Raw genomic sequence first — 11,402 nt, forward strand, 5'->3', positions numbered from 1 at the left:
GAAATTTTGCACCTAACTCTATGCCTTCAGGTCTGTCTCCATTAGAGGCAGCAACCACAATGAAGTCATGTCCCCACTGGATTTTATATGTAAAATAAAGGTATGCCTTATGCTTCAATTCATTAACCAAGACAAGATCTCAGTTTCAACAAGTTGCTGCTAACTAAAGCTACCATCTGAGTGCCCAGGAAGCAAAAAAAAATTCCTTTTTTCAGTGTTAGCTCTAGACTTTTTAGCTATTTCACAGTGGGTCTACAGAGTATTAATAACATGTAGACAAAAAATAGATTTTTAAGTGCACACCTGAGGGCAAATATGTCAACCTTCCCCTCTAAGTTTCCTCAACATGCCAAGCCTTTCTAGCTGCTTTTCTGTTAGTTGCCAGTATCACAGGCAGCTAACAGAATCATAGGCATCTCGTGGCATGTGATGAACTTACCGTTACATCCCATTTTTAACTCTGGAAATTTGAAATGACTCCCATCATTGCTGAATATCATTTGGGAAGCCAGTGAACAGTTAACTTAAGTCATTAACCAAGTCTGTGGTAAAGCAGGAAATCTATGCCTGTGTCATCTAAAATCCTAATTATACATTTAATTGTGCAAGAGCAGACGGCAAAAGTGTAGATACCAGATTACAAGGCATATGCTCATAAATTCCAAACCTAACCTAAGCCATAGTTACCTCTACTCTTGAAAAATATAAAACAAGAATGATTATCTTTTTTGTTATTTTCTTTGCAAGCTATGAGGTACTTTGGGAAATAAAGTAGTGAACAAATTGAAATAATTTTATTCCACTTAAAATGCACCATATAGTGCCATAGATACTTACTAGGAGAAAATCCCAAATGGAGAAAAATTAATTTAGAAATCTTTTCTAACGGGACTTGTTGGAGGAGTATAAAAAGATTGCCACTTAACAACTCTCAGTTGTAAAAATATGATGGGTTAAAGTTTGATAGTCAGCTGCTCAGCAACTTCAGTGCTTTTTGGGTAGCCCAGCAGCCCATAAATAGGATGCATAAATGCTTAGGCACCCCAGTATCTCCAAGAATCCCACGAATATGTCTAAAGCACCCATTTCACGCAAGATTACCTTTCCTACATTAGACAAATTTACTTTCTACAGCTCAGAGTTCTGTTTTCTGAGGCCATTGGATATTTGGAGATCCTGTCGACATCTCCGGCGCCTCAGCACTGCCTGTCACCACATCTTATTCCCATTGTGGACCTTTCAGAATGGCTCTGACCTTCTGTTGAGTTATGCAGAAGAACCACAGGCTAAGTGGGTAGTACTGACAGATATGCACTGATGTGGATCTCGCTGGCAAAGTTAAGAACTATTTTTGGCTTTTCATTTTTAATATCCACAAATCAGCAAGAAGTGAACTGGAAAGTGAATAGCCTTCTCCAGTAACATTAAGAAGTTATACTCCTTAAAATGTTTTCTTTTTTGGAGATGTCAGTACATACAATTGGATGACTTAGCTTATAATACACCATATGTTACCTCAAAATTGAGAGCATTGGTAAAACCGTTGTGCATTAAAACTAAGTGCTTTCTTGCTTTCTTTTGGCATCTGTCCTACAATAAAGTACCTTACCTTAAAATAATCTTCCTTTTACTCATGGGTCCCACCACATTGGCTGGGAGGATGGAGTCACTCAGTGGGAGAGAAAGCCGTATCAAAGCCTATGGCTAGTTTAAGCATATTTGTATATTTGCATATTTAGACAGAGAAAGGAATGGAAAGCATTCCCCCGCCCCCCCTCTTTTCGATGGCTGTCATTTTGAGCATGGGTAGAGGTAGGATGAGGTTAAAAGTTCAGGAAAGAGAGAAAACACAGAACAACATCCTATGCACTCGCTCTAACTGCAACAAGGGGCTTAAAACCCTTCCCACGTATTGCCATATACAGTACTCACCGCAAGTAGTCCCCTATACTGTCTGGCTGTGATTACAGTTCATTTCTCAGCCAGGAGCGGGGTAGGACAGTCCCGAGCCCCGGCAGGCGACTGTGCTTTCAGCACGCTTTGCTGGATGGATGAGACCTGGCATTCCCAATTAGGGCACTCACACAATGCAGCAGCCAGGCTGGGGCATTGCCATGCAGCCCAGCTCCTCGGCGCAGGCTCCCTCCAAGAGCCCCACTCCGCCGGCACGGCAGCTCCAAGGTAAGGATCATGCTCCCTGCCCTGTATTTGGGTGCAATAACCACAAGAAAATTTCTACTTGTTTTCTGTATACACTCTCCTCCTCACAGGGAAGTGCAGATTGGGATTTCTGTACAGCACCATATTGAAAGGATGGGGAAGGGGTGCTGGTTTCTCCTAGGCTTCTGAGCTGCATCAGGAGGGAGCGCTTCCAACTGAAAGGAGCAAGTAACAACCCATCGGCCAACAGCGAGCAGGCCACCCTAGGGTGGCAGGGGGATGCCTGCCTGCAGAGCCAGCAGGTATTTGAGACTGCTTGTAGTGGAAAAGGGATCTGCTTTTACTTTGTCTGGGGTGGACTCATCTCTTATTCTGATATAGCCAGAGTAGATTTAATAATGCTTATCAAATGTGATGAATGATTCACACAGAAAATTCTGTTTGTGTCTGAATGACATTGAAACACAGGATTAGACACTTAGCTTGCCCCAGACTTACTAGTCTTGAATTTCTGAGGTTAGAAATAAAACAATTAGCATACATTAGCAACAAGGGAGGCCAGGACATAGACTCCGTGTTTTCCTGAGTTTCAACATTCCCACTTCCAACGGCACAAGCAACAACCCCAGAGACCCCTGCCTTCCATTTCTGCTTAATCTATATGGGAGGGAATAATTTTTGATTCCAGTTGCTGATGGGGATTTGTATAACATCTTAATTCACTGGCTGAATATCATCCTTACCTTAAAATTTTGCACGATAGTATGTAGCTACTGCCACTCAAAGCCTTCTTGCAGCTATTAAGAAAACTGTTCTGGGCTCATGAACATCACCAGCTTTGTGGATAACTGTGAGGGGCCTCATTTTCTAGAGAAATATGTTAAAAATAATTTGATCACTCTCATCTCCAGCTCCCCACCTGCAACCTGCCACATTTTAGTGGGCACTTTATCTGTTACACTGCTCCCCGACTTCTTTACCACAGTAGGGAATCTGATGGCTTTTTTTTCCCCAGTCAGTATTATTGAGGGTTTTGTTCATTGATAAGAGGAGATTTGCTGTACTGAAATCACAACAGAAAGCTTCTAATAGGTGCTGTGATAATTGTTCCTTCTAGCAAAGATTTAATTCATATGATAATCTGTCATCATCTGGCATGTCATCCTAAGTGATTTTTAATGCTATATTGATCTCAGCTTCCATAATTGGCCTCTTCAAATAGTTCACTTTCTTCTTCTCAGAAAGAGAAATTGCAGGTTTTGTTTCTTTTAGCCTCTTTTACTAACTGGTACATGCTGCCATGGAATTTAATTCTCTATAACTTTTTTTTTTTTTTTAACAGACTACATTTCTGGAGCCTAAATAAAATATAGTCAACTTGCATTTGATCTTGAAATCTTTCTGTAAGCTGAGATTGCTTACTTGAGAAAAGAAATAATAACTAAAGAAATTGAATGGCGGTAATTTGCCTATCTTTAAAAAGCAATGATTTGATTACTTCACACAAAGGATGTCACTCCTCATAATATCTCATCCGGAAAAAAAAAAAGAGATGAAGAATTGTCAAAAAAAAAAAAAAAAGAGCAAGAAGGAAAAAGAAAAAGAGGTGGTTGCAGACTGTTGTGAATATCTTTCTGAACAGTTGTATTCTAACCTATATAAATCGGCAGCCACAGATGCAGTAGCTAAGCTAACAAAGGCGCATGGTGCTCTGTGACCCTCATCATCCCAGTGCATCTGAAAACAGAACTCAGAGCTATAAGGTTACTGTGAATGTGGAAAATGGCAGGCAGTCAGCTCTTTCGCCAGACTTAGCAAAATCGTAAGAATAAATGAAAAGTGAAAACATGTAACCAGTTCTTTGCACAGGGGTGGGGGAGAGGAGAGAATTTTGGGTCGTCTAACAGCTAATGTAAACTACAGGGTAGATTCCTTCCAGAGCTAAGCTTGTGATTACATTAATCATACACGCTAGAGCTAATGCTATACATTACACTTCCAGGATTTCAATAGCGGGTTAGAGCTATAAAAGAGGGAAACAGTCCCCAATATTGGACACACCACTAACAGAAATAAAGAAGGGGAAAATAATTGCTGAAACAGCTAGTCAGCTGAATACCAAGGAAATAGTGAGTGAGCAATTATCAGTTTGTAATCGATGTGACCATTACCCTCTTCTATAGCCTCTTTTTGAGCATGTCTTTTGCACCTGGCACTTCAGCGAAACAGTAGCTGAAAGAGGACTCTGTAACATGTCCATAATAGACTGCTCCCCTACCTTCAGGAGCAAGTGGCCATTTCAATGGCTGCAGATGTTAATGTAAGAATGGACACTGCTAGGTACCATTCTCTAGTGACGCTGGAGTCCTTGTAGTCAACAGCTTGAGCTCTTTAATTCATGATACAGTCTTTATGCTAAAAGGCCTCAAGGAAACAGTGATAGCTTCTGCCTCAGATGTTCTCAGCAGACTGTGTAAACAATGTGTTGGCTTAGAAGGTCACATAGATGTCCTATATTTACTTACAGTAAAGGCCTTCATTGTATTTTCTGATGTTGTCTGCCTAAATTGATATGCATGTCAGCTGTGTAGCTTGCTGAATTCTGGGCACAGAAAAAAACCCAGCTATGTTATAACTGGTTCTCATTAAACTGCTAAATGGAATACTAAAAGGTAGCTTAAAATCAAGTGCGTTTAATAAAGCTGTATTTGAATTGGCACACATACGGGTCCCATGTGTTTTTCAGTTTGCTAGTGTTGCAAATTTATCATCTGTATTACCTATGCTTAAATGTTACTTCGCTCCAATAAAAACAGGCATCATTTACAATTTCTATCAAACATTGCTAAGTAAGTCCATGACCAGATTCGTTAGCTAACTGTTAAAGGCAACATAACACGCCCATTTAATTTACTCTATCTCGGAAAGTGATTTATGCCTTTAGATTAGATATGGGTTTGGAGGATTAAAAAAAAACAACACGGGGCACAAAGAGGGGATTTTTTTGTAGGAGATACATTTATAGTTTGAACAGAACTGTACAGACAACTCATTCACCGCAGTTCGCTTTCCTTGTTAAACCTGCAGAAGTCCTGGAAACTAAATCACAAGGAGGAGTTTAATCAGTGCAATTATATCAAAATTCCATGTTGAAGAAAGCTGTGTGATGAGATCTGTTATGAGAAAGAGTGTCTTCCTGTTTCTTTGCCAAAATTTCTTTGCAAGGAAAGAGCACGGAGACCTCTGTGGCAGGCTGCTCCGGAGGGCTCCCTGCCCAGCCCAGGACGGGGGCTGACACCCTTCCAGGTCTGACTGCTTCTGACTCTTCAGATCTGCTGTTATGACTCAGGCAAGGGCAAGTCCCGACTCCGACACAGATCCCAAAACAGATCGGTATCCCAGCAAGACTGTGTAATACGCATTCATAGTCAGACTGCCAAAACTAAGCTTGGCTATAGGAATTTGGTGTCCTTGCAACTCCGGAGACATTGCATTCCTCAGATATGATAGATTTGCTGAAATAGGAATAGTAGGTTTACAGATTTGCCTGAAACCACCTTTCACATACACAGTCATAGAAGCCACTGCTCCAATCTGGGGCCTCACCATACCTCCATAGTGCTTTGTTTGGTTGCTTACATGGAAACACAACAGTAGGAAACTATTTTATGTAATTTAGCAGTGAGAAAGAGAGCAAAGGAGCCAGCATCGTGTGATCGGCCAGCTCGCTGGGCCACCATCAGGTAGTGGCTAGAATAAAATTTGGTCAGCTCTGCTTTACAGCAGCACCAACCTGCAACAGGTCTTTACCTTTCCTTTTTCAGATTATGAAGCTGAAATAACTTATTAGAAAATAAGAATCTGAATTTTAATCAATAATCATGCCCATGGTAAGATAAATTTATACTTGCAAAGGCTTCAACAGATGTTTTTCATTGTAATGGCTGAGATCCAGATTCTTTTTACATTCTTATTTTCCTTCCTTAAACTGAAATAAGACCAGAGGTCACTCCAAATTCTTCTTGGTGTGCGTGTGTGTGTGTGTGTGTGTGTGTGTGTGTAGAAAGTGGACACATGTAGAAAAAAAAAGATCCCTCTAAACAGGAAAAATAAATCAGAAATACCACAAACCAGGATAAACTCAGATTTTCTGAGTGATGCAGACATTTGGAAATAAAAGCCATCTGAAACAGTAATTTAAAAAACATTACAGCTTCTTTTGAAGTGAGATTTCTCAATGAGGAAAGCAATTTCTTTGGCTCAAGGAAGGTGCCGTGGCACCATGAAGCTCATGCAACTTTCCCAAATATTTCAGAAACCCATATAAACTCATCCAAACCAAAAAGGAAAACACAAAACAAGATATTTGACTCACAAACTAGCCACTAAAATGTCAGCTGGTTACGGATTGCTCCACCTGCCAAGGCTGAAATCTAGGACAACGATCCCAGAGGGGTCAAAATCCTATAATCCCTCCTCAGACCACAGTCCTATTAACTCTAAAACTTCCCTGAAAAAGAGACAAAATACCTATATTATACAATAAGACTAGAGTTATATGTTTTTTATGAAAACAGCATGCTTGTGGAAGGTGCCAGGCTGCTAGTCCCGGAACATAGAAGGCAGCTACAGCTGAGGCAGAAGTAGGACTTGCTTGTTCATCAACCTGCTGTGACCTGGGGCCAGGACAAAGAGTTCAGTCTCCCTGCCTGCTTAAATCCTTGGCCCAGGAAGCTTTCGTAGCCAGCAAGGGTGCTAATTAGAGCCAACTGTGGTGTTGACACACGTGTACTGGGAACCAGGAAGGGACCAACCTCATTTTCACAACAGCATCACGCAGAAAGAAGTTTTGGTTGGTTTGATTTAATGACTTGATTAGAATTTGAGCTGCTAATTTACAAGGGATAGGTGTTGTACCTGCTGCCAGTCCTCTGAACCAGCCAGCTTTGTACAGGATCAAATTCATGTAACAGTTCAGACTCAGCAGTGGCACAAATAAGGGTATAAATTTCATGCCAAGTGTAAATGACTAATAAGGTAGTTACAAAGTAGTATGCCTGTACACTGATTTGGCATTCCACGTGTGTGCAGAAGCAATTTGGTATGCTATGGGGACCAGATTCAGCCCTGGCATAAATCAATGGGACTCACATCTATTGAACACAAGAACTGAAATAGGACTCAAAAGCATTTTAGACGGTGTAGGAATTAGTGATGGGAGGGATATGTGAAGAGTGTATGGATGGCAAACAGCACAGAAGGGGAAAAGAGCAGGAAAGAAACAAGGAGAGAAGAGCGTAGAAGGTGAACAGGACCTTCTCTGTTCTTTTTACTGTTCCTTTTCTTCAACTGGAACTTGATTTTTTTTTTTTTTTTCCCTGCATCCACACTGTGCGATAAATTGGGGAGCAGCTTGGAAACACTTAAAAGCCTTTTAATGACCAGTTACACCTGATGAGTAACAATCATTCAGGTCAGTTCTGAATGAGGTCCAGAGACCTCTGCGGAATTTCCATCTGCTCGCCGCAAACAGCTACAGGGGAATTTGGCCGCCACATATTCTTGGATCCATAGCGTTATAGTTGAGGTGAACTGAGCCCAATGTATACAGTTTTCTAGACCTAGTTTCCCGCAGCAAATAGACCCTGAGTGATAAAACTACAGTAACACAAACACTCAGACACATGGAATGACGGGTACTGCAAATCTGGATGAAAACAGCGCACTACTAAGATGTAAGACTGGTAGCTGAAAGCAGGCATGATTTTACCAGGTGGCTACGGCAGTTCAGTTGTGACTTATTTTATCAGGCACACTTGCATCACAAAAAGTGAAGGAAAGCTGCATGTCTCTGCCACTCCCCTGTATAAACTGAAGCATTCCTTGCAGTGTTTATTATTGCGCTGTGCAAGCCTAGAGGAGACCAGCAAACAACGGTATTTGGTATTGCCTAACAGGTTCCAGATTATCCAAATAGTTTGCAAGTGGGCATGAGGGAGCAATGCAGAAGTTCTGCAAATTGTCACCATACATTTCAGACATTTATAAGCTCTCAGGTGTTGATCACAGCAGTTTATTTATATACTATGTGCACAGTGCTAAGGTCCTCAGCACTAACAGGGAACAGAAAGCAGCTTTTTGTTATTTTTTTGTTAGATTTTTTTCAGACTGAGCACTTGCTACCACTTTTAGGCAGCAGGTTTTGATATTTTAGTACAAACTTACTGATGTCACTTTTGAACAAAATTTCACTATGCAAAGTTCTACAGACATTATAGGCATGGGCATTTGTCTCATCATTAGTTATAAATGCACCTGGATTATCAAAATACTCTCTGTTACATTTTCTGAGGCTTCCCAGAGCAGGAAACAATAAAATTCAGAATAAGGTATGGGTATGTGAAATCTCTGCTGTCAGCAAGCTGTATGACTTCACCACATCTTTTTAGCGCACATCACCTGCATTTTGTTACCAAGTCCAGTAGAATATACTTAACTGTATTCAAATCACATTTAAATTAAGTGGCACAGTTTCTGAAAATGTTTCTTTGCAACATACTGAAAGGATGTTTATAACTGATATGGTAAGTGTAAATTTATTACAATTATTCACCTATTTGATCAACATCCACACACATATTGTCACTCCTTGCTGGAAGTTTCATCCACATATACTTTGAGGGACACATTTAAAACCACAAAATGGTGTCACATTTTGCCCCACTGCAAAAACTCATTTACTCTGCACTACTGTAGCAAACTGTAGAATAAATAAAAAGTGCTCTTGGATTCTTAAAAATGGTCAGGCATGGGCTTCCAAGGGCTATCGGAAACATAAGCACACATCACAGAACATCACGATTACCCACCAAAATATTGATCGCTGAGAATTACGAATACTTCCCTGGCAACAGGTAAAAATTAATAACAGAGAGTGAAATGATGATAAATGCTTTCCCATTGGTATATAGACCTTTAAGAATTTTTTTCAGCTCCTTCCCTGAGAACAGAGAGGATGGAAACTCAAGATGAAGAAGCTCGTCTCTCTTGTGGACTACACTTACCAGAACCAGGCTGATGAGGTTGCCTTTGATTAAACTCAGAACATTTCCAAGCCAACTTCAAATAACATTCAGTGTATCCAGCTCCTGGCTAGACTCCATCAGAGGGCAAAGGCTGGGTTAAATGGTAGGTTACCTAACCACCTGCTTGAGTTAGACTGATCTAGGTTAAAACGTGCACTACAGTAATCACAAGCTTTTAGTTCATTAGAGTCTAGGGCAAGGCTTATGCATGAGCACACAGCAAAGCACATGCATTGTCAGAGCTGGGCTAGGAAGTGTTGCAGGGCTGCCTTGACTCTCAGAAGGCTCCATACATTCTTGACCTTTCTGCCATATAAGCAACCTAAGCAGTCACACTGATTCGCACAGTCACAGGTAATTGGGATGAGAGAAAGATCCCACAGGATGCCTGACTGCCTCAGTTCTGCACAACACAAGTTCTTCTGTGCAAAAGTGGACATGACCCCCCTGCCAGTCTCACAGGTTATATTAAAGTTTAGTCATAATGGATAGAACAGGGGATAAGAAAAAATTGATTGGCATACAGTTATGTGAATCGTGGCACCCATGCACTTCACTCAAGATTGAAGCTCAGCAACTGTATAAATGAGGTGTTTGAAAAGAATTTGGTGACTAACCTTGAATCTATTGTCCTTAAGCAAGCAGAGATTTACTTATAATTTGTATGGAGAACGTCATAAAATGGTGAGAATGCAATATTCTAAAGCCCATGTGCAGCATCTTAATAAAACAGTCTGCCGATCATGCAGCAAAATTCAAGCACCCTCTTTAGATCAGACTGGATAGACCAAGGGTAACAGTTGGTTCATTTTCCTTCACCAAACAGATTTATTGGGTACAGCTGTCTGGGTGCAGCTTCCTGGGTCATCAGCTTAGTCACCTGCTCCCAGGTCATGAAATTCCTTCATGTGCACACCATCCCTAAAATCAGAAATAACTTCTCCTCCACCTCTTCCTCCCTACCCTGCTCTGACTGAAAGCTTGTTCCAAAGGCCAGCTGCTCAGTTTTATGCTGGATCTGCCTATACCGAGCAGAGAGCAGTGAAGAAGTGTACGTGACAGAGCTAGCCTGGCTTTAGAGCACATAATGTCATGCCACTGGTGATTGGGACCCACCAGGTAAGACAGCCAACACATTTCAGAGTGTGAAATAACTGTGAAAATGGTGAGATCCTTTTCTTGCTACCATCTCACACAGTATCTTTGTGAAGGTCACAGGAGAGATGAGATGCAGTATCCAGTTTCACATTACTGCAGTGGGGCAGTTTGTCAAAGTTTCCCAGGAATCCCTGAGTTTTCAAAATTTCCCAGTTTTCAAATTTTCAAAGTTTCCCAGAAGCAATCAGGAGCACGTTCCAGAGAAAATCTTATTTGGCAAGCTGGCATCAAGCTGAGGAACAGATGGTATGATCCTTTAGGAAAATAGAGATAGATGGGCTGAGGTGAGTTAGACCATTTGGATCTATTATCTGATGAGAAATGAAGCCCTGAGCTGGCATCACCTTTCCTGAGGTGGCAGAGGCAGCAGCAGATGTGAAGATGAGTAGGTGAGGCAACGAGATCAGAAGGCACCTGGTGCTGAGATGTACATCTCCTTTACAGTAAGCTTGTATGATGCTGGCCAGTTGTCCAGCTGAAATTATCACCTTCTCAAGGTTTAGTTATCAAAGCAAGAAGCTAGGTAAGACTGGGTGATGCTGGCAGAGGAGGGAAAAGTCTTCTGTTAGAGTACCTTTCCAGGGATTACCCACTAACAGGGTTTTGTTAATCTGTTTTGGATTCTTGCCTGTAGCCACAGCAACTGAGAAATCACTGCTTTCTCCTGTAACCAGGCAGAATGCTGTTCACTCTTTCTTAACAGAGGTCTGGCAACAGCCTTTATGATTTGATCATTTCAGTTCCTGTTGTCGAGCAATCCAGCCTCCCTGAAAAAGCTCCAGTGAATAAGGGAGTAACAGCCTAGCTGAGGTGTTCCCAACTCTTCTGTCTTCACCCTCTGAAGTGCCTGTTCAAGAGGTCTTCAAAGACCTCTGCAGAACTGGTCCTTAGCACCTGCTGTAGGTGTTTCTTATACAGAGGGGCTCTTCACGTGGTTCCTGTCTCTTCATCCTGGCGAGGCAGAGCGGTAGGTGCAGGTACGGTATCAGATGTTGGAGG

General features: G+C 41.4%; 1 long non-coding RNA gene across 1 annotated transcript; it reads left to right on the forward strand.

The window, feature by feature from the left end:
* The first annotated feature begins 1,996 nt into the window (after positions 1 to 1,996).
* Positions 1,997 to 3,663, forward strand: LOC130145400 (uncharacterized). The gene is made up of 3 exons (XR_008820534.1): positions 1,997 to 2,181; positions 2,271 to 2,462; positions 3,503 to 3,663. It is a non-coding gene; the product is annotated as an uncharacterized LOC130145400 (long non-coding RNA).
* Positions 3,664 to 11,402: the final 7,739 nt, after the last annotated feature.

The sequence above is a fragment of the Falco biarmicus genome, chromosome 3 (assembly GCF_023638135.1).
Source record: "Falco biarmicus isolate bFalBia1 chromosome 3, bFalBia1.pri, whole genome shotgun sequence".
NCBI lineage: Eukaryota > Metazoa > Chordata > Aves > Falconiformes > Falconidae > Falco > Falco biarmicus.